The following is a 24,034-nucleotide window of genomic DNA, read 5'->3' on the forward strand; positions in this document are numbered from 1 at the left end:
CCAGAGATTAATTACACAGACATTTCAGAATCCTGTCTCCCTGAATATAGTTGGCAGATGTACAGAAGAATTGACCATTATAGGAGTTTAAAAAAAGGAATTGTTTGATGAACTGAAAGCAACACTTTTGTCTGCAGTACACCTCATTTTTCCTCAGTTCCCCAGTCTAGAAAACCAGGGTAATGATACAGTAGAATCCATCTCATGTGTAATTGTGAAGGTTAAGTGAGATGATGCATGTAATGTGCTTAGAGAGTGCTCAACAAATGTTAGGTATATTACTGGTAGGACTGGAGGAGCTGGGTTTCAAACCCCTGTTTTTTGACTCCAAATTCTGTGTTCTTTCAACCCCTCTGCTCCGTTTTCCTAACTGGTGTTCATCTGTAACAATAATAGGCTTTATGCTACACTCCTGGTGGTTTCTTATCATTACTTTTCTCTCCTGACACACGTCAGGCAGCGTCTTCCCATGCAAACTCCTCATCCGTGACAAACGTTGACAAGACTCAAGAGGTCCTCCCCGTCTCAAGGAGGAATGGTTGAGAGCTGCCAGGGCGGTAAACAAGTGGAGACTGGGCTGCTGGTGTCTCACACAATAGAAGCATTGATGGATCTGGGCAAATAGAATGCTTTCTAGAGAGTCTGGGATCCCGGGGTAGAGGCAAACTCTCCACTGAGAGAGGCTTGTTTCTGTGGTGTCTCAAGATCTCATCCTCATGAGTGTGAGAAACGAATTGCAGCTGGAAAATAAAAACAACAGGGCGTCTGGTTAAATATGAAGCTTAGCATCTGGCAAGAGATATATTCCTGCCAGGAGCTCTTCATGTTTGCCTCTGCAAGTGATATTTATAAGCAGAGGATCAGCGTGTAACTTCCTTGCAGATGGTTCATTGCTTAAAGAGTTTTATATCCAGACTGACCAAAGTTCATAAAGAAAGCTGTACCTACCTAGTAGTTCCTTTGTTTAAAAGCAAAACACTCTACCATCAATTGACTTTTGTATCAATCAGGAGGGGCTAGTTATATGCAGTGGGTAACAAACATTCCCAAAATATTAGTGGCTATGACACCATAATTTTATTTCTCACTCTTACTTGATAAAAACCCACAAGATTTGTAGCTCTTCTCCTCCTTAGTAACATCTACTTTTTTTTTAGTATCCACAATGTGACAATCATAAGACTAGCACTTTGCATATAATATCTTCTTTAATCTCATATAATTCTATGAGGTTGGCATTATTATCTCCTTTTTGCAGATATGAAATTTAGATGCAAGTTCAGTGAGTAAGCAGTAGACTGAGTTTTGGATCCAGATTCTTCTAATGCTAAACCGGTTATGCTACTCTTTTAAACATAATCCTCAGTTTCAATTTCTAAATGTAATTCACTAATGTTATCTTTCCAGTATTCCTAGCAGAAAGGTTCAAATGTCATTATTCTGATATATAGATTGGCAAATCAAGACATGAGAGATTATGTACTTTATCTATGCTGGCCAATACATTTAGTGACAAAGTTGAAAATAGAATCTTGAGCAGTGTTCTCACATCAGAATTACCTTGTGTAGTTTGTGGAAATGCATATTTCAAAGCTGTCCCTGGTGGTCCTGGGTGATTCCCATTCTGGAGAAAAAGAAGGGCACAGTGGAAATCACTGACCTAGGTCTTCAATTCTCCCAGTACTATTGGCACTAGGTCATGTTGTCACTGAAAGTTGAGAAACTCTTGGGCAGGACATGATTACAATCTGCAACTTTGCTAATGCTTTTGCCCAGAAAGATTGCCTGAACTTGAAGGTTGAATTTGAGAGCATAATGGAACTGCTGATTAAACTCCAACCGTAGCATTAGTCATGTGGGAATAAACTGTCACTGTTTATAGTATATTCAAATCTAGATTTCTGAGAAGGCAATTAGCCTAATTAGTTCGTATTGAAGAGCGTTAACCCTTATATATCATTATGGAGTCTACAGTCCAGTTTACTTCTGTCTCTCAATTTTATGTCATTTGAAATTGAGATGGAAGTGGTGTGTGTATAACTCAAAACAACTCAGGTAGGACAAGCGACTGAAAAAAATGTTGAACTGGTGATTCAAAGACAAAAATATCTTATGGATTATTTAAATCTTTCCTATTTCAAATATGACCGTTTCAGCACTGTGGCAAGATTGCTTAAAAGTAAAGATTACATACTTCGATTATTTTTTGCTGAAAAGTCATTAAATAGTTACAGATTAGTTTACCAAAAGTTGATTTGTGACATTTTTACTTCCTAAGTCAGTGTTTCCAAATTGACTTTCCATTAATTTTTAAAAGCTGGGGCACTTTTAAAATATGTAGATTCCCTGGTGGACTCCAGGAATCTGTATTTTAATCTATAATCTGGGTCATTTTTAAAAAATAGTTCTTTATTGGAGTATAATTGCTTTACAATGCCATGTTAGTTTCTGTTGCACAACAAAGCAAATCAGCCATATGCATACACATGTCCCCATATCCCCTCCCTCTTGAGTCTCCCTCCCATCCTCCCTATCCTACCCCTCTAGGTCATTGCAAAGCACCGAGCCGATCTCCCTGTGCTATGCTGCTGCTTCCCACCAGCCAACTATTTTACATTCGGTAGTGTATATATGTCGATGCTACTCTCACTTCTCCCCAGCTTTGCCCTCCCACTCCATGTCATCAAGTCCATTCTCTATGTCTACCTCTTTATTCCTGCCCTGCAACTAGGTTCATCAGTACCATTTTTTTTTTTTTTTAGATTCCATATATATGCATTAGCACACGGTGTTTGTTTTTCTCTTTCTGACTTACTTCACTCTGTATGACAGACTCTATGTCCATCCACCTCACTACAAATAACTCAATTTTGTTTCTTTTTATGGCTGAGTAATATTCCATTGTATATATGTGTCACATCTTCTTTATGCATTCATCAGTCGATGGACATTTAGGCAGGCTCCATGTCCTGGCTATTGTAAATAGAGCTGCACTGAACATTGTGGTACATGACTCTTTTTGAATTATGGTTTTCTCAGGGTATATGCCCGGTAGTGGGATTGCTGGGTCATATGGTAGTTCTATTTTTAGTTTTTTAAGGAAACGCCATACTGTTTTCCATAGTGCTTGTATAAATTAACATTCCCACCAATAGCGTAGCAGGGTTCCCTTTTCACCACACCCTTTCCAGCATTTATTGTTTCTAGCTTTTTTGATAATGGCCATTCTAACCAGTGAGGTGATACCTCACTGTAGTTTTGATTTACATTTCTCTAATAATTAGTGATGTTGAGCATCTTTTCATGTGTCTCTTGGCCATCTGTATGTTTTCCTTGGTGAAATGTCTATTTAGGTCTACCACCCATATTTTAACTGGATTCTTTTTTTGATATTGAACTCCATGAGCTGTTTGTATATTTTGGAGATTAATCCATTGTCTGTTGTTTCATTTGCAAATATTTTCTCTGATTCTGAGGGCTGTCTTTTTGTCTTGTTTATGGTTTCCTTTGCTGTGCAAAAGACTTTAAGTTTAATTAAGTCCCATTTGTTTATTTTTGTTTTATTTCTGTTACTCTAGGAGGTGGGTCAAAAAAGATCTTGCTGTGGTTTATGTCAAAGAGTGCTTTTCCTATGTTTTCCTCAAAGTTTTATAGTGTCTGGTCTTACATTTAAGTCTGCAATCCATTTGGAGTTTATTTTTGTGTATGGTGTTAGGTAGTGTCCTAATTTCATTCTTTTTTTTAACATCTTTATTGGAGTATAAATGCTTTACAATGGTGTGTTAGTTTCTGCTTTATAACAAAGTGAATCAGCTATACATATACATATATCCCCATATCTCCTCCCTCTTCTGTCTCCCTCCCACCCTCCCTATCCCACCCTTCTAGATGGTCATAAAGCACCAAACTGATCTCCCTGTGCTATGTGGCTGCTTCCCATTAGCTATCTATTTTACATTTGGTACTACATATAAGTCCATGCCACTCTCTCACTTCGTCCCAGCTTACGCTTCCCCCACTCTGTGTCCTCAAGTCCATTCTCTATGTCTGTGTCTTTAATCCTGTCCTGCCCCTAGGTTCTTCAGAAACATTCTTTTTTTTTTTTGATTCCATATATATGTGTTAGCATACATTATTTATTTTTCTCTTTCTGACTTACTTCACTCTGTATGACAGACTCTAGGTGCATCCACCTCACTACAAATAACTCAGTTTCATTTCTTTTTATGGCTGAGTAATATTCCATTGTATATATGTGCCACATCTTCTTTATCCATTCATCTGTCGATGGACGCTTAGGTTGCTTCCATGTCCTGCCTATTGTAAATAGATCTGCAATGAACATTGTGGTACATGACTCCTTTTGAATTATGGTTTTCTCAGGGTATATGCCCAGTAGTGGGATTGCTGGGTCATATGGTAGTTCTATTTTTAATTTTTTTAGGGAACCTTCATACTGTTCTCCATAGTGGCTGTATCAATTTACATTCTCACCAACAGTGCAAGAGGGTTCCCTTTTCTCCACACCTTCTCCAACATTTATTGTTTGTAGATTTTTTGAGGGTAGCCATTCTGACTGGTGTGAGGTGATACCTCATTGTAGTTTTGATTTGCATTTCTCTAATGATTAGTGATGTTGAGCATCCTTTCATGTGTTTGTTGGCAATCTATATGTCTTCTTTGGAGAAATGTCTATTTAGGTCTTCTGCCCATTTTTGGATTGGGTTGTTTGTTTTTTGATATTGAGCTGCATGAGCTGCTTGTAAATACTGGAGATTAATTCTTTGTCAGTTGCTTCATTTGCAAATATTTTCTCCCATTCTGAAGGTTGTCTTTTTGTCTTGTTTATGGTTTCCTTTGCTGTGCAAAAGCTTTTAAGTTTCGTTAGGTCCCATTTGTTTATTTTTGTTTTTATTTCCATTTCTCTAAGAGGTGGGTCAAAAAGGATCTTGCTGTGATGTATATCATAGAGTGTTCTGCCTCTGTTTTCCTCTAAGAGTTTTATAGTGTCTGGTCTTACATTTAGGTCTCTAATCCATTTTGAGTTTATTTTTGTGTATGGTGTTAGGGAGTGTTCTAATTTCATTCTTTTACATGTAGCTGTCCAGTTTTCCCAGAACCACTTATTGAACAGGCTGTCTTTTCTCCATTGTATATCCTTGCCTCCTTTGTCATAAATTACGTGCCCATATGTGCATGAGTTTATCTCTGGGCATTCTATCCTGTATCACTGATCTATATTTCTGTTTTTGTGCCAGTACTATACTGTCTTGGTTACTGTAGCTTTGTGCCATACTTTGAAGTCAGGGAGCCTGATTCTTCAAACTCTGTTTTTCTTTCTCAAGATTGCTTTGACTCTTTGGGGTCTTTTGTGTTTCCATATGAATTGTAAGATTTTCTGTTCTAATTCTGTGAAGAATGCCATTGGTAGTTTGATAGGGATTGCATTGAATCTGTAGGTTGCTGTAGGTAGTATAGACATTTTCACAATATTGATTCTTCCAATCCAAGAACATGGTATATTTCTCCATCTCTTTATGTCATCTTTGATTGCTTTCATCAGTGTTTTATAGTTTTCTGAGTACAAGTCTTTCACCTCTTTAGGCAGGTTTATTCCTGGGTATTTTATTCGTTTTGTTGCAATGGTAAATCGGAATGTTTCCTTAATTTCTCTTTCTGATTTTTCATTGTTGGTGTATAGGAATGCCAGGGATTTCTGTGCATTAATTTTGTATCCTGCAACCTTATGAAATGCACTGATTAGTTCTAGTAGTTTTCTGGTGGCATCTTTAGGATTTTCTATATATAGTATCATGTCATTGCCAAATAGTGACAGTTTTACTTCTTCTTTTGCAATTTGTATTCCTTTTATTTCTTTTTCTTCTCTGATTGCTGTGTCTAGGACTTCCAAAACTATGTTGAATAAGAGTGTTGAGAGTGGACATCCTTGCCTTTTCCTGATTGTAGTGTAAATGCTTTCAGTTTTTCATCATTGTGAATGATGTTTGCTGTGGGTTTGTCGTATATGGCCTTTATTATATTGAGGCAGGTTCCCTCTCCGCCCACTTTCTGGAAAGTTTTTATCATAAATGGGTGTTGAATTTTGTCAAAAGCTTTTTCTGCGTCTATTGAGATGATCATATGGTTTTTCTTCTTCAATTTGTTAATATGGTGTATCACATTGATTGATTTGCGTATATTGAAGAATCTTTGTGTCCCTGGGATAAATCCCACTTGATCATGGTGTATGATCCTTTTAATGTGTTGTTGGATTCTGTTTGCTAGTATTTTGTTGAGGATTTTTGCATCTATATTCATCAGTGATATTGGTCTGTAATTTTCTTTTTTTGTAGTATCTTTGTCTGGTTTTGGTATCAGGGTGATAGTGACCTCATAGAATGAGTTTGGGAGTCTTCCTTCCTCTGCAATTTTTTGGAAGAGTTTGAGAAGGATGGGTGTTAGCTCATCTCTAAATGTTTGATAGAATTCACCTGTGAAGCCATCTGGTCTGGACTTTTGTTTGTGGGAAGATTTTTAATCACAGTTTCAATTTCATTACTTGTGATTGGTCTGTTCATATTTTCTATTTCTTCCTGGTTCAGTCTTGGAAGCTTATACCTTTCTAAGAATTTGTCCATTTCTTCCAGATTGTCCATTTTACTGGCATAGAGTTGCTTGTAGTAGTCTCTTAAGATGGTTTGTATTTCTGTGGTGTCTGTTTTAACTTCTCCTTTTTCATTTCTAATTTTATTGATTTGAGTCTTCTCCCTCTTTTTCTTGATGAGTCTGGCTAATGGTTTATCAATTTTGTTTATCTTCTCAAAGTACCAGCTTTTAGTTTTATTGATCTTTGCTATTGTTTTCTTTGTTTCTATTACATTTATTTCTGCTCTGATCTTTATGATTTCTTTCCTTCTGCTAACTTTGGGTTTTGTTTGTTCTTCTTTGTCTAGTTCCTTTAGGTGTAAGGTTAGATTGTTTATTTGAGATTTTTCTTGTTTCTTGAGGTAGGCTTATATAGCTATAAACTTCCCTCTTAGAACTGCTTTTGCTGCATCCCATAGGTTTTTGATCATCGTGTTTTCATTGTCATTTGTCTCTAGGTATTTTTTGATTTCCTCTTTGATTTCTTCAGTGATCTCCTGGTTATTTAGTAATGTATTGTTTAGCCTCCATGTGTTTGTGTTTTTTATGTTTTTTTCCTTGTAATTCATTTCTAATCTCATAGCATTGTGGTACCTAACTCAGATGTTCATTCAGCTTAAAATGGCCATATTTATCTGAAAAATACAGATTGTTCTCTGAGATTTGCTCACACTGTTCTGAAACTATTAGGAAATTTGTCTTGTAAGATCATCTTATTAAGCTATAGTGCTTTGCAAAGAGCTGTTGGAACATGTTGGATAATCCTGTGTTCAAACAAATATGCCCCATATTCTCAACTTGCTTGCTTGGGAAAAAGGTTAATTAGATAAATGTTTGGAATAATGTTGAGTCATGCTAATCTTCTTCTAGAGAGTGACTAGAACTTTTAGTCAATGCCAGAATGGATTTTGTTATTAAAATGGTTGGAAAGGAAGGTGTGCTTTTGCACTTGAGCAGAGGAGACACTCAACAGATGAATGCTGAGCTGAAGTGGAGACTTCATGGAGTCATTGGCTTCTCTGCCCATTGCAGAGACATTGCTGAATGAGAGTCTAGCCCAGGGCTGTGTACCTACTAACCACTCAGCAAGGGTTGATTATATGATGGATTTGTATTTGGTTATTTGTTTATATTTAAATTTTTATTTTATATTGGAGTATAGTTGATTAACAATGTTGTGTTTCAGGTGTATAGCAAAGTGATTCAGTTATACATATACATGTATCTATTCTTTTTCAAATTCTTTTCCCTTTTAAGTTATTACAGAATATTGATATATTTGGTTATTAAATCAGCATACGTAGGGTTTCTGAGACAGCTCTCACCTTTATCATTCATATATAGCAAATTGTATACACTTATGCCTTTTATATTTTGGCCCAAACGTTTTATTTTATTTTTCTCAATCTAAGTTTTCTGGTTTTATTGAGATATAATTGACATACAGCACTGTATAAGCTTAAGATGTACAGTATAGTGATTTGACTAACATTTATTATGAAATGATGATCACAATATGTTTAGTGAACATCCATCATCTCATTTAGGTGCCAAAAAACAGAAAAAAAGATTTTTTTCCTTGTGATGAGAACTCTTAGGATTGAGCCTCTTAACAACTTTCAAATATACCATCCAATGATGTTAACTATAGTTATCACATTGTACATTACACCCCTAGCAATTATTTATGCTATAATTGGAAGTTTGTACCTTTTGACCACCTTCATTTAATTTCCCCACCCCACCCCTGCCTCCAGTAAGCACAAATCTGCTCTCTTTTTCTATGAGTTTGCTTATTTCTTTTTTAGAGTTCATGTGTAACTAAGATCATACAGTATTTGTCTTTCTCTGTCTGACTTGTTTCATTTAGCATAATGTCCTCAAGATCCAACCATGTTGTCCCAAGTGGCAAATGGCAGGGCGTCCTTTTTTAATGGTTGAATAATATTCCATTGTATAAATACCACAACTTCTTTACCTATTTATTCATCCATGGACTCTTAGTTTATTTCCATGTGTTGGCTATTGTAAATAATGCTGCTATGAACATGGAGGTGTGGATATCTCTTCAACATAGTGTTTTTGTTTCCTTTGGCTATGTTCCTGGAAATGGAATTGCTGGATCATACGATAGTTCTGTTTTTAATTTTTTGAGGATCCTCCATACGATTTTCCATAGTATGCACCAATTTACAATCCCACCAATGGTGCACAAGGATTCCCTTTTCTCCACATATTTGCCAGCATTTGTTATCTCTTGTCTTTTTGATGAGTTGGCTTAAATATTTTAAAGTGGAAATTTAAGGGAATTCCCTGGTGGTCCTGTGGGTAGAGCTCCTCATGTCCACTGCAGGGGGCGTGGGTTTGATCCCTGGTTGGGGAACTAAGGTCCCTCAAGCCACACGGCGCGGCCAGTAAAAAATAAATAAATAAATAAATAAATAAATAATAAAGTGGAAATTTAAAGTATGCTCAGGTCAAGTTATTCAGCTTCATTACGAATTTTCTACTGAGATTAAATAGACACTAGTAGCAGAGTTGTGATCAGATCTACTGAGATGATTCAGTTTGAAGTAATCAGCATCTCTACCTAAAGTTAGATCTTTAAAAATGACCCATACTCCATATTTTGTGTGTGAGCATGTGTGAACTTTCACTCTAAGGATTAGAGTATATGGTAATGAAAGACATTCTTTCATTGTTAATTGCAAAAAATCACCTACCTAGTGTAAAAAACTAGGCTATAGTGAGCATTTTTATTCTTAGGTGTCTTAGTGCACATCCATTAGAGCAGCCTAAAAGAGGGATAAGTTCCATAACTTCCAAAAAGAAAGCTGAAGTGTTATTAATTTTTGTCTTTGTTCAGAGAAAACAAAAGTTATGTTTGACTCATAACTTCGGTAATTATATCTGTTACCACTGGAATAATAGTCTCTGGCTCGGAGCGTCAACAGTTAAGGTCTATAGTAATCAATTCCAATGTCCTCTTTAGGGAAACACTGAATGGTCTGGTTTTGACTGATTGCAAACTTCTCTAAGAATTCTTAAAACACCAATCCATTATTTCATTTTCTTATCTGTTTTCTCATCCCTAGTTCAGATCTTGACTGTCTAGCAGGTAAACCATTGCAATGATCTGCTCAGTAATCCTAGTGTTTACCTCCTCCAAGCTAGAGTTCCTGATATACTCTGTAATGTAACAGGCATTTTGTCTTGTTCATCACCACTGGCCCAACACCTAGAATAATGCTGTACATAGTTGGCACTCAACATGTTTTGCTGAGTAAAAAAATATCTGATTACAATAGCCCCGTATTTACCCCTACCTCTCAAAACACCAAATTTTAATGTTTCCCCATTGCATTTACAGAATTAAGTCCTTGGTTCAGCATTCAAGGCCCACCCTAATCTAACTCCAATCTAACTATCTCGTCTCATTTCCCATCTGTCATAGACTCCATTCCACCTCACTCTCACTCCTTCCTCCATGTTCCAATTGGATCTAGAAGTTCCCTATTTCCTGAACATGCTCTTCTACTGCCCTGACCTTTGTTCATGTCCTTATTATTGCCTTGAATACTCTTTATCCCAAATCCACATATTAAGTACTACCTACCTTTCAAGGCTCAGCCCAAATAGCACTTCTATGTTCCAAGGCGGTTTCATACTTCTTCTGGTCTTTTCACCATATAGCATGCCTGCCCATGTACATGTCACTGTCCTCCCCCTACAATGTAAACTCCACACCTTGTATATTTCTATTTCTGACTGACTGGCCCAGAAATGAAGACACAAGAGTTGTTCAGATAAATATTGTTGAGTGTAATAATACCCACCAACCTGCCCCAAAACATCTCTATTAAATTTAGATTTTGAGGGGCTTTTGGAAACAGTGGCTTTAATTAGAATAAAGCACTACGTTGTTTTAGATCCCCTGGGAAAGGTATCACACTAATTCATTAGTATCTCGCTTTGGATTAGTTAGTCTGACTGAGCAATTCTATGTCCAGAAACACTCATCTGTAAGCCAGGCCTTACTGAAATTATATACAGAAGGGGTTCTCAGTACCGGGTAGTCATCAAAATCACCTGGGATATTTTAAAACTCTAACATCCTGAAGGTTCTGATTGGGTAGGTCTATGAGCAGGACCAGGAAAGATTGTTTGTGAACAGCTCTGTGATGATTCTACTGTTAGACTGGTTTGGGAACTAAAAGGATAGAGAATTTGATGAAAGAAACATTTCTAGGAAGTATGTGGGTAGGAATAACATAAAAGAACTGAGTATTCTGAGTTTGAGGAATGAAAAGGAGGCAGGATGAAAATTAAAGAAAAGGTGAAGGAAAATACACTCACTCATTGAACAAGTTATCTGAATTGCCCAACCCAGTGGTAGATGCCGGGAATGTCATGGTGAACAAGGACTTTGCTCTCACTGATGTTTCCTAGTAAGGAAGTTAAATGATCCATGCCTTGAAAAGGAAGAATACTTGGTAATTTTGTGGCAAATGGCAAGACCATCTGACTCAGGGTGTGTATAGTCAGGGGGTAGGGGTGAGGGAGGACACCCAGAGGAAATGGGACTTAAGTGGAGAAGTGAAGTAAGAGTAGGCATAAGATAGGGGCTGAGGAAGACAAAGAGTGTCATGTGAGTTGAGGAGGCCATAACAAACACAGTACACTTGAGAAACAAAAAAAACTCATAAAGACTGGAAGGTGAGGGCAGAGCAGGGAAGGGCTAAGGAGGAAGGCGATGTGAGACACTCACATCAGAGTGATGTTATAAGATGAACATTCTGACTTCAAAGTGAAGAATGGATTTTTACAAGGCTCTGCAGCAGTCACCCAAGTGAGAGATAATGGTTTGAGCCAGGGTGGTGGCAGTGATGATGGGAAAGGTGAAGAGGGACTCAGGAGGTGGACTGCAGAGGATTTGGAATAGGTCAAAGAGTAGGAGGACTCAGGGATGCATCTCACACCTCTGACTTGGACAATCCCAAGGATGAGGTTGCCAATCTCAAGGAACATGAAGAGGTACATATTTGGCAATGGGAAGGAAGATGATTATTTTAAACCACATGATTTTTTTTTAGGTTTTTTGAAAATTATTTTTATTTTATTTATATATTTTTTATTTTTTAAATAAAAAAACTTATGATTGCAATCCCACTACTGGGCATATACCCTGAGAAAACCATAATTCAAAAAGAGACATGTACTCCAATGTTCATTGCAGCACTATTTGCAGTAGCCTGGGCATGGAACCAACCTAAGTGTCGATTGACAGATGAATGGATAAAGAAGATGTGGCACATATATACAATGGAATATTACTCAGCCATAAAAAGAAATAAAATTGAGTTATTTGTAGTGAGGTGGATGGACCTAGAGTTGTCATACAGAGTGAAGTAAGTCAGAAAGAGAAAAACAAATACCGTATGTTAATGCATATATATGGAATCTAAAAAAAAAAAAAAAAAAAAGGTACCGATGAACCTAGTTGCAGCGCAGGAATAAAGAGATAGACATAGAAAATGGACTTGAGGAGACGGGGTGGAAGGGGGAAGCTGCGGCGAAATGAGAGTAGCATCGACATATATACACTACCAAATGTAAACTAGTTAGCTAGTGGGAAGCAGAAGCATAGCACAGGGAGATCAACTCGGTGCTTTGCAATGACCTAGAGGGATGGGATAGGGAGGATGGGAGGGAGGCTCAAGAGGGAGGGGATATGGGGACATATGTATGCATATGGCTGATTCACTTTGGTGTACAACAGAAACTAACACAGTGTTGTGAAGCAATTATAGTCCAATAAAAATCTATTAAAGAAAATTACGATTGTTTTAGTTTCTGATATCTTGAGTTAGAGTGGCCCATGAGACACCGTCAAGTTACTGAATATGCGATTGAACAAATGGTCCTGAATTTTAGAAGACATTTGGATCAAACAAGCAGTTTGAAAGTCATCAGCATAATTAAATTAATAATAAAAATTACCATTGGAGGGCTTACTACATACAGGCATTGTTAAGTGCTTTATATTCATTATCTCTTTTTTCATAACAGCTCTACAAGGTAAATACTATTATCCCTTTCAAACGAATATGGAAATTGAGGCTTACAGAGGTTAAGTAACTTGCCTAAGTTACATAAATAATGGTTAGTGGTAAAATCTAGAATTAAGCCCAAATAGTCTATTCCATAATACACTCAGCTACATACCACCCAGATGATCACTGAGAGCATTAGAATAAGTGGTATCTCCCAGGAAGTTTATCTATAATATAACAAGAGAGCTCTGCAAGAAGCCTGAGATCCCCCAGTACCACAGGGATGGACAGAGGATGTAGGAACCACCTGTGAAGCAGAAAGGAAGCGACAGTGGAGTGAACAATAGTGTGGCCAATGCTGCCAAGAGGTCAAGTGGGAAATGGCCTGCAGAGTGACTTGGGTTAAGTGATGAGGGGGTTGTTAGTAAGCACGGTGAGGCTGCTTTAGAGGCATGATGAGAGTAGACGCCAGGTTTAATGGTTTGGGGTGCGATTGGAGACAAGGAAGAAGAGACAGGAAGTGGAGACTACTCTTTCAGGAAGTTTGCCTGTGACGGAGAGAACACAGATAGCATGGAAGCCGGTAGGGATGCAGGGTAAAGGGGGAATTTTTCTTTTTAAAAAAATGGCTAGAGGTGAGCATGCTGATGGAATCACGTATTATTAGGATTAAGTTGGGAGTGAAGGAGAGATTGAAAATAGGGTAGCGAGGGGGCGTACTGGCAGAAGGATAAAGAGAGAAAGGACAGGATCGGTAATAGAGGTAAAAGGGTTTACGGTATTTAGGATCAGGAACAACTTTTCCATCGTCACAGGAAGGAAGAACAGCTTGGGACAGATGTAAATACGTTTGCAGAATCTGTTTAGAAAATTCATGGAGCTCTTGTCTGATGGTACCAATTTTCCCTGTAATTTTCAGAGAGTGAGAGGGAGGTGTGAGTGTTAGGGTATGGAATGACATGGAAGATTAGACTGTCCCCTCTGGGAAGACATGACTGAATGAACTGTCAGGAGGTATTAGTGCCCAAATTGTCAAAATGCCATGAATGAGCATTCCTCATACGTGCTGCATGATTCTGTCAGCAGAGTCTAGTGGTCAGGCTGTAGGGGAGGCGAATGGTGAGACTGCACTAAAAATCAAACATGATTAACTGCTTATATCATACTCACTATTCTCCCTTCCTCTTTCCTAACAGAGCCCTGTTTTTGTTTAGGTGACCACTCTCCTCACTTTAGACATATTCTTCAAGGGAGGCTGGTCCTGATTAGTCTCAACCAACCATGGTGGTCCTTATCAATGACTGATTTGGGCAAAGGCATGAGCATGTGATGAATTCTAAGCAATGAGGTGGATTCCACAGACAAGAAAATGTTTTCTTACTTCTAAAAAGAGAGAGAAGGAAGAGATGGTCACTTTTCTACCTTGGAATGCTGTCTTGCCTGCAGGTGCTGCTTGGTGAAGTGGCCTGAAGGCAAGGTGACATATAAGGATTCAGGGTTCAAAGATAGAACTGGGTCCTTGTTAACATAATTGAACTAGTGGCCTTCTTGTTATGTGAGATAATTACCTTATTGCTTATGTCGTTCTGAATAGGAGTTTTGCTATTTGAATCTGATACACTAGATGAGCACACTGGAAAGGTAGTGGCACAAAAGAAATTGAGGATATTGGCTAGATCCTGCTTGAGGTGATGGACCCTGCAGTCTAAGATGGAGAGGGAAGGAAATGATGAGAGGAGAGGGCTGAGAGAATGTAAGGGCTCTTAGCCTGGAAGTCACAAAGAAGTCAAAGAAATAATGCCTTAGGAGTAGTGGAGTGAGAAAGATGGAGAAACTGGAGAGAGGAGAAGAACTGAACTTATTCAAATACTTTGGGATTTTCCTAACATTGTCATATTTGAAGATCCATTTGGTTCTTTATTTTAGTAACTGTGAGTATCCCTACAAAAGAATTAGTATAGAATCCTGTCAGCAGAAGTGGGAGAGGCAAGAGTATCTTGTCACCTTTCATATGTTTTAGAAATAAAGAAGAAAATGGTATATTTTAGAAAACATTTGTGGGGAGATGAGCTTTTAATAGGGAGCTACAAACTGTATTTTTCCACTCAGACTCCAAGCCAATTGGACAAGATGGTAATTAGCAAGACACACTATTGTTCACTCTTACACACTTAATAGCCCAAGTTTGATTCACAGAAGCTACAAAACAGAATAGTTACCGTGAAGCAGTGCATTTGTGTGGGGCATTTACTTTTAATGGAAAAATATGTGTTACGGCATTCATAGTATAATTGCCTGACTGCTCCTGCTGTCCCCAGTTCTTTCACTGCTACCATTTTTATAACAGATTATTCTTCTGGAAATAGTGCCCGATATTTTATTCATACTGCATGTATAGCAAGGAATGCTGAATTCAGAGGGAAGTTGTGTTTCTGACGAGGGCCCTGTAACTATACCTTGTGACATATAGAAGCACTTCCATTTTCCCACTGCTGTCCAGCTTTCTTCTTTTAATTGGTGCATTTCACACTCCATTTCTTCCTCCAGCCTTTTCTGATTTATAAGAAAATAATTTCCCACAGATAAAAGCACTCACTACACTCTTGGAGTGTCTTGGAGTCTTCTCTGAGTAATATTGTGAAGACATTCTAGCTGTCTTTTTTTTTTTTTTTTTTTTTTTTTAAAGGGGAGAAAGGAGAGTGGAAATGAGGAAGTGAAGACAGTGAGTATAAACTTCATTAGCTGCAAAGTGATTTTGTTTCCTATTTAATGCTATTTCCTCCTCTTCCCATTTCGTATGAAGAATACAGAATGGAAAGGATGCATGAAAATGTTTTTATAGCTACTTTATTTATTTATTTTTGACTGTGTTGGGTCTTCGTTTCTGTGCGAGGGCTTTCTCTAGTTGCGGCAAGCGGGGGCCACTCTTCATCGCAGTGCACGGGCCTCTCACTATCGCGGCCCCTCCCGTTGTGGGGCACAGGCTCCAGACGCGCAGGCTCAGTAATTGTGGCTCACGGGCCCAGCTGCTCCGTGGCATGTGGGATCTTCCCAGACCAGGGCTCGAACCCGTGTCCCCTGCATTAGCAGGCAGATTCTCAACCACTGCGCCACCAGGGAAGCCCCTAGCTGTCTTTTTAAATCACCTTTCACTTTTTATTTCCAGAAGATTCATGCCCTTACTGTCCAAAACTGCCCACTATGCAACTTACCTAATGTCCTCACCTGTCTCCTGTCCTTGAAGAATTTAGTTATCTACAATAAATAATCCCAGATTGTATTCATGTTAAGCTACTCCTGATAAAAATTTTCTTAATGAGTTATCATTCTTATGGGTATGATCATTTAGCAAGGGGATATAAAGAGATAGAAATATCTGGCTTCAAAAGAATGAAATTACTAATAATTGACAACAGAGCAATATATCAATTATTTGGGCTGGGGAGATAGGTTAGTGTTCATTGACCCCACAAGGTAGATGACAACTGACATGGCTTAATTTGTTCTAAGTAAAGTCTAATTCCATGCAAAAGTAGATATTATTTACATTATAAGAGGTTTAATTTTTTTTTTTTTTTTGTCATTTAGAAGCTATATCAGTCAGGATAGGCTATGCTATGCAGCAGAAACAAATAACCAGAAATCATAGATTTATTTCTCAATCAATGACCATTGTATAGAAAGTTTCTGCTAATCATAGTCACTTAAAGACCCTGGATGATAGAAACACTATATCAACATCATGTGCTTCCAGGTTCCAGGATCACCCCAGCTAGGGGAAGAGAATGAAGAAGTATATCATGGTCAGGCTCTTTTTGTTGGCCAGATAAACTCTCATGGCTGTGCTTAATGTCAAAGGAGATAAAAGAGTGCAATGCTCTATGGCTCAGAAAGCAGACAGCCAGAAGTATTCAATGAACAGAACTAATAACCTCCACAGAAGAAATGCATACTCCTTGAAGAAAAATTTAAAAAGACAAAAAAAAAAAAAAGTAAAAACAATTTGTTTTAGTCTGCTCAGGCTGCAATAACAAAATACCATAGACTGGGTGGCTCAAATATCAGAAATTAATTTTCTCACAATTCTGGAGTCTGAGAAGTCCAAGATCCAGATATGGCCTGATCTGGCTCTAGAGCTCTATTCGCGGCTTGCAGATAGCCACCTTCTTGATGTGCTCTTGCATGGTCTTTCTTTAGTGTGTCTGTGAGGCGAAGAAGGGGGGGCAGTTCTCTTGGGTTTCTTCTGATAAGGATATTAGTCCTATCAAATTAGGGCCCTGCATTTATGACCTCATTTAAAATGGATTACCTCCTAAAGACCCTATCTCCAAAGAGAGTCACATGGAAGTTAGTGCTTTAACATATGCAGTTTTTGGGGGACACATTCAGTTCATAACAAAAATATTGTAGTTGCAATTTTAGTAACAAGGAGGGCTAAATAGTTGGAGAAACTCTTCTTTCCACCAATAACTGAAATTCTGGCCCGACTATAATAAACACATTTATTTTGGTTTGAAAAATGAGGACTCCTCAGCTATTAAGAGAGAATTTGGTTGACCTCAGACCAAGATGTGACATAGGAGGCTCGTGAATTTTCTTCCTCCTGTGGATGTACCAAATGTACAGCTATGTATGGAGCAATTCCCTCTGAGAATGACAAGTGTTGGCAAGGACATGAAGAAAAGGGAACACCTGTGCACTCTAGGTGGGAATGTAAATGGGTTCAGCCAGTATGAAAGACAGTATTGAGAGTCCTCAAAAAATAAAAAACAGAAGTACCGTATGATCCAGCAATTCCACTTCTGGGTATTTGTCTGAAGAAAATGAAAACACTAACTTGATAAGATATCTGCATGTGCATGTTCATTGCTGCATTATTGAAAATAGCTAAGATATGGAAACAACCTAAGTGTCCATCAATGGACAAATAGATAAAGAAATAGTAATGGATAATAATGGAATATTACCCAGCCACAAAAAAGAATGAAATCTTGCCATTTGTGTGCAGCACATGGCCAGATCTCGGGGGCACTATGCTAAGTGAATTAAGGCAGACAGAGTAAGACAAATACCGCATGATCTCTCCAATATGTGGAATCTAACAAAAAATGAAACTAAGTTCATAGATACAGAGAATAGATTGGTGGTTGCCAGAGGTGGGAGAAATGGGTAAACTGCTTTTTATTACTTTAAATAAATTAAATAAAAAAGAGTATATATGTGTAGTGACAGATGTGTTAATTAGCTCAAAAGTGGGAATCCTTTCACAAGTTATATGTATATCAAATCATTATATTGTGCACTTTAAATATATTACAATTTTATTTGTCCATTATACCTCAATAAAGCTGAAAGAAAAAAAGAGAGGTAGAGAGAATTCAAGGTCAAAGGGAAAGCTTGAAGAGAAACTCATTTCTCAGACATCTTACCAGATGGGTCCCAACAGAATAAAGTGTAAATCATTCTAAGGAACCTGGCACAATTAGCATAGGAAATCACTTGAAATCTCATCATCCAAAGACAAAGCTGGTTAATATGTTGCTAAAATAGTCTCTAGGGATTTTCTACATGTAGTTCTTTTTTTTAACATAGTTACACCCCTAATATTTTGTGTCATGCAAAGCTAAGATTTTCTGCAAAAGGAACATAAGTTGCTGAACAACACAACTGAGTTACTGCAGTAAACATTTTGTTCCCCACCTGCAGCACTTTCTTCTGACATGGGAAATGTTTTGTTTCTCCCCTAAACCTTAGAAATATGGCTATTTTCTGCTGTAAAAAGGGGGGGAAATGAAGAATTAAAAGCAAAAGAATTTAGAGAAGGGTAGAGAGAGAAAATAAGAACCTCAGAAGATGCTGTTGATCCCAATGTAGTGTAACAAGTGTAAGATCGTTTCCATTCGATTGATTTATGCAGATATTTTTTTAAGCAAAGTGGCCTTCTCATCAACTCAATACCCTCTGTATCTGTGTTTCATGATTTCTTGCTTCATGTCTAATTAGACTGGAAGATGGATTATTTCTCCAGAAAATTTGTAAAAAGATTATACATCTGGAGGCTGTTTGGATGAGTTCTGTGTCAACACTTCTGTTCTTCCTGTGCAGGAGGCATAATGGGGACACAATGAGTGGACACAGATGATAGTTTGCTATTAAGTAGTTTCAGTTTCTTTTCAGAAATCTGAACTGCTATTCCTTAGTCACAATGCACTTCCCTGGGCAGGGTGGACAAATATAGACAACTGCAAAGGCTTTACCCAGCAGGCCTGGTGGATGCGGGGTAGCTGCCCTCCTCACATCAGACTTGGTTCACGGCACTGTCTGAAGGAACTAAGGTTCTCAACCCCCAGCTGGTCTGCTCTTTATGCAGATCTGCATTCCAAGCCTAGGCACCTCCATTTGGAGGCCTCCAAAAAGAGTCGGGGCTTCAGGACATCTTAGCCACTCTGACTCAATACTTTTCCTCTTCTAGCCCTTCCTTCTCTTCCTCCTCCCAGACCCTGGGTCCAAAAAATAGCAGGAGACTTTTGTTCTGGGATCTTCTCCTTCCCTCCAATCTGTGATGCATGTCATTTGTCCTTAACCTGGTGCTGTGCCCTGGGGAAAAATGGACCATCATAGGCATGGAAGCTGATGCCCTTTCCCCCTTTCCTGTTAGTCCTCTTGCTTATAGTATCACAGCAAGTGAATAAAGGCTTGATACTTTCAGTTTGACTCATTGTCTTCACTGACCACCTTGACGCCTGGCAGCTCTCTAGCACTGTCTGCCCCTGTTGTGATAAACCGTGAAGTTTGTGCAGGGTGGAGATGCCACAAGACTGAAGCAGCCTGGAATTCAGAGCCACCGCTTGGAAAACAGTGCCCTTGGAGAGTGTCCCAGACCCACAGCAGACTTGGGTGAGTGAGCAATCAACTTTCATTGAGCCACTGAAATTTTGGTGCTGTCTTTTCCCATAGCGCAACAAAGCTGATCATAATTGAAATGGATATAAGACTAGACATGCTAACACTTACCTTTCTCGGACTGTGGACAAGTCCAAGATGGTGGGAGAGTCAAAGAGATAAGAGATGTCTCAGCACTGAGTGATGTTCAATGCAGCAGTCACAGATAACCCACTGGTTACCATGGTCCAGTGAATGTCAGGTTCTCCCCAGACTCCGGTTCTATTATTTACTCCTCACAGTGGGCAAGGGAAAGTGGGCAGGTGACAGAGAAGGGCAGGAAAGTATTAAAATAATGTTGTTTCCATTGGGAAGCAAAGCAGAAATCCTGTAGTGAAAACTGTGCCGCTTCATTCCTTACATATGAGGGTTTGGATCACTCCCCCCCCCGCCACCCACCATGAGCCACTTGACACAGGTGTTGGCTGAGGATGAGGGCAATCTAGAGTGAGAGGTGGAGGAGGGAATGAGAGTTTCAGTTATGATCTCAAAGTGAACCTCAAGAGCTATAATTTCCCCGTCCATGTTTATTGAGATGTAATTTACGTAGAACATTGTAAAAGTTTAAGGTGTACAATGTGATGATTTAATACATGTATATGTAGAGAAAGGTTTACCACAGTAAGGGTAGTTAATATATCCTTTACTGTACATAATTACCATTTTGTTGTTGTTGCTGTTATGGTGAGAATATTAAAGATTTAATCACATAGCAACTTTCATGTGTACAGTATAGTATTGTCCATTATAGTCACCTGGCAATATAAATTGCCTAACTCTTTTAAGTTCCCCAAGAAACAAGACCACCCACGATCTTTGAGAAGCTGTTCCCAAATGGGTCAAACTTACCGTATGACACATGGACACATGTACTCCCCATAGGCTGAGGTGCAGTCGGGTTACAGACATGCTTCCCCCTCTGCCCAAACCTGCCTTCCCCATGTTCTTACAGGTCTATCTTCTGAGAACGCTTCTCAATAAACCTTCTGCATACATTTCTCCATCTTAATGTCTGGTCCTAAGGAACACAATGTAAGGAAATTCCCCTGTGAAAAAGTTGAAGGGGAGATTATACATTGGCTTTCAATACCAGAGATTCCCTATTTAGAATTTAGAAAAGGTAATGAACATAAATGATGAATGCCCAACATGTGCCTTGTTCTGAGCAAGATTATTCTTTTTAATGTGATTCTCACACCCTAGTATGGAAATCGAGCTTAAGGAGGTGAAGTGAATGTTCCAAAGTCATTCCCGAGCTGCCTAATCACAAAGCTGAGACTTTTCCCACTATGGCTTTATGACAAAAGCCAGAGTTGGGTAGAAGAACCTCAGTCAAGAAATCTAAACAGGTGTGGAAATACTACCTGAGTGCTAGGCAGAGCACAGATCTCTCTGGGTGATGTTCAACATTCAGCTGAGGCTGTTTCTCCGTGGAGCGCAGTTGATGCAGGTAACATGTTGAACCGGGCTGTGTCTGGCACCTGCTCGCTATTCATTTTGAGGGAACTGGTTTTATCTGCGCTTTACACTCTCAGCAAACTGGCCTTTCTCTCTTCTTTGCTGTCTTGTATCCCCTGCCCACCTCTAACTGTGGGGTTTTTTTTTTTTTTTTCTCATAAAGGTGATTCAGAAAGCATGGCTAAGAGTAATGAATCCTCCCTCCAGCAGGACTGACCTTATTTTTCTTTTCTCTGATTTGAGGAGTTTTTGCAGAAGAAAATATGTTGGATTCAAAACTCTCATCAACATGGTCCTGGAAGCGGTGATTCCCTGGTTCCAAAATACAGTGTTTTTTTTTAAACTTTTGTTAACTAGAATACCCAGAGCATGTAGTATCCTGTTTACTCAACTTTAATTTGCTACTAAAATCTTTCTCAAGTACATGTGGATAAAAGTATGAGCCCACGCCTCTGCTTTAGTTTTAATGTAGCATAATGATTCAAAGTAAATCTTTCTTTGATGATTCAGAGCTTTATTTCAAAGTAATCTTTTTTTATGGAACAATCCTATAAATGTAGAAGGTATAGAAAATTGAAATGAATATGTGCTAACTGCTAGATAGTCCCTGCAATCTATTGTAAAGAAATCTGTAATATCATTGTTACTTTTCTTTTCTTTCTTTCTTTTTTTTTTATAAATTTATTTATTTTATTTATTTTTGGCTGCGTTGGGTCTTCATTGCTGCACGCGGGCTTTCTCTAGTTGTGGCGAGCAGTGGCTACTCTTCTTTGTGGTGTGCGGTCTTCTCACTGCGGTGGCTTCTCTTGTTGTGGAGCACGGGCCCTTGGCACACAGGCTTCAGTAGTTGTGGCTCGCCGGCTCTAGAGCGCAGGCTCAGTAGTTGTGGTGCATGGGCTTAATTGCTTTGCGGCATGTGGGATCTTCCCGGACCAGAGCTCGAACCCGTGTCCCCTGCACTGGCAGGCAGATTCTTAACCACTGTGCCATCAGGGAAGTCCCATTACTTTTCTTTAAAGATAGTATTTGAGAAACAAAACAAAATTTGCTTAATGAAAAGTTCTAATTAGTTACAGTCTAGTCAATTGATGTTTTACTGAACAGATTAAAAGCATTATACATTACATGTTTTTAGATGAGTTGGGATATAAAAATGAAAAAATAAACCAAAACACTCCTAAAATGGAGCTGACTGAAGGTCTGGGTACCCCTCCACCTTTTTTTTTTAATGTACACTTTTTAAATTAAACTTCTTAATTGAAGATGTTTGATAAGCCTGTTTCCACAGAACTACAACTTTTGGTGCATTTCTCTGGTTAATTATTGGCTTGCTTTTCTTTTTTATTGGCATTTATTGATTTCCTCTGGACACATGCAGGGCTGTTCAGTTTCAACGCAGAAAGTGTTCTGTCCCCCCCACCCCCACCCCGGTGAGCTCCCATTGTTTTATATTCAGGAAATTTTCCTTTGGGGGTTGCCTGTGGAGCTCTCACAAAGAAAGAACAAGACCTAAGAAAATGACAGATGTTATCATTGTCAAGGAGAAACTCTGACTCTATTAATATTGAATAGATTCCAAAGTGATGAAAATGGAACTTTTATCCTTTTAACTTCAAATCCTCTGCATTTCTTAAAACAAAGAAACCAACATTTTAAATTAAATACACAACTCATATAAAAGGTAAAATAACCGACGAAAGATATATAAGAAGAGATAGTTAAGGTATAATTTGTTTGGAAAACAAAAGTAAAATTAAATAAAAAAGGTCAACTCTGAGCACCCTCGATTTCTACCACAAGTAACTTGGAACAACCTCACTTGATTTATCTTCAGTAGTCTTCTCATTTTATTTTAGGGAAGTCCTCTGAGACCATTTGGGCTTTCTCTGTGAGGTTTTCTTAGAACAAGCCTCCAGGCTCAGTGTGAAAGCTGAAAACTGCTGGCCCCTAGTGCAGCCCTCTCAACAATTTTGTTTGGCCACCACTGAAAAGTAAATATTTTACATTTGAATGTCCTTAGGCAGGAAAGGCCAGTGACATTTGACCACATTTGTCAAAACTCCTGTATCTGTGAGAACCCAGAGACACTTGAGTCTGAGACCTCTGCTTCCCAGTAAGGGATAAGCTATTTTCTGGCACATCTTAAAATATAGAACATGTGGAATATTAGAAGTGGAAGAGATCTTGTCAGAGATATGGGATATGTTGGGGTATTTGGTGAAAAGGGAAACGAGACCCAGAGGGATTAAGCAAATTAATCCCAGAGCTGTTTGGAAACTTGGGTTTCACAAGGAAGAGACTCATTACCCCCCCCCCCCCCATGTATCTTCCATTCCTAAGATTATACATATGGTCATTACTCCATGGACACAAGTGTCAGTGTCATGGTGCACAGGCAGTACATTAAGGTGGTTAAGAACACGGATTTTTGTGCCAGATTAAAGCATCATCCCATTACCTACTAAGTGCGGGAGCTTCCTGATCTGACAAATGGAAATAATAGCTGTATCTGCCTCATAAGCTTTTTGCAAATACTGACTGCATTAATAAATATAAAACTCTTAGAATAGTTTCTGGCACTCAGTATGTACTAAGTGCTGATTATTATCATTCATTCATTTATTAAGCACTGAAAGAACATTTTCTATGTTCAAGGCACTGTAGTAGGTCCTGAATATTCAACTGTGGACTAGACAGTGCCATTCTTCAAGGAGCTAACAATCTAGTAGTGTGGGTGCTCTGACGCTACCAAAGCTTAATGCAAAGGCTAGCTTTCAACATTAGATGGGAGCCTCATCTCTTCATATCAGGTGTCATTTCTTTAAAAAAAACTACTGTAAAGAAAACAGTAAAATTGGCAAACATGTTTTAGTAATGAAATGCATTTTTCTGTGTGTCTGATAAGGCAGTTGAAATTGAAGTCTTTTGAGAAAATC

General features: G+C 38.5%; 1 protein-coding gene and 1 long non-coding RNA gene across 2 annotated transcripts in view; one reads left to right on the forward strand and one right to left on the reverse strand.

Moving 5' to 3' along the window:
• LOC309630536 overlaps positions 1–15,354 on the reverse strand; it is a 51,376-nt gene extending 36,022 nt beyond the window's left edge. The window contains exon 1 of the long non-coding RNA XR_014245738.1: positions 434–15,354. This is a non-coding gene — a long non-coding RNA (uncharacterized lncRNA). The remainder of the gene's footprint in view (positions 1–433) is intronic.
• SCG2 (secretogranin II) overlaps positions 1–24,034 on the forward strand; it is a 92,436-nt gene that overhangs the window by 7,153 nt on the left and 61,249 nt on the right. The gene's annotated exons all lie outside the window — the stretch shown is intronic.

The sequence above is a fragment of the Balaenoptera borealis genome (assembly GCF_965194805.1).
Source record: "Balaenoptera borealis genome assembly, chromosome: 6".
Lineage (NCBI taxonomy): Eukaryota > Metazoa > Chordata > Mammalia > Artiodactyla > Balaenopteridae > Balaenoptera > Balaenoptera borealis.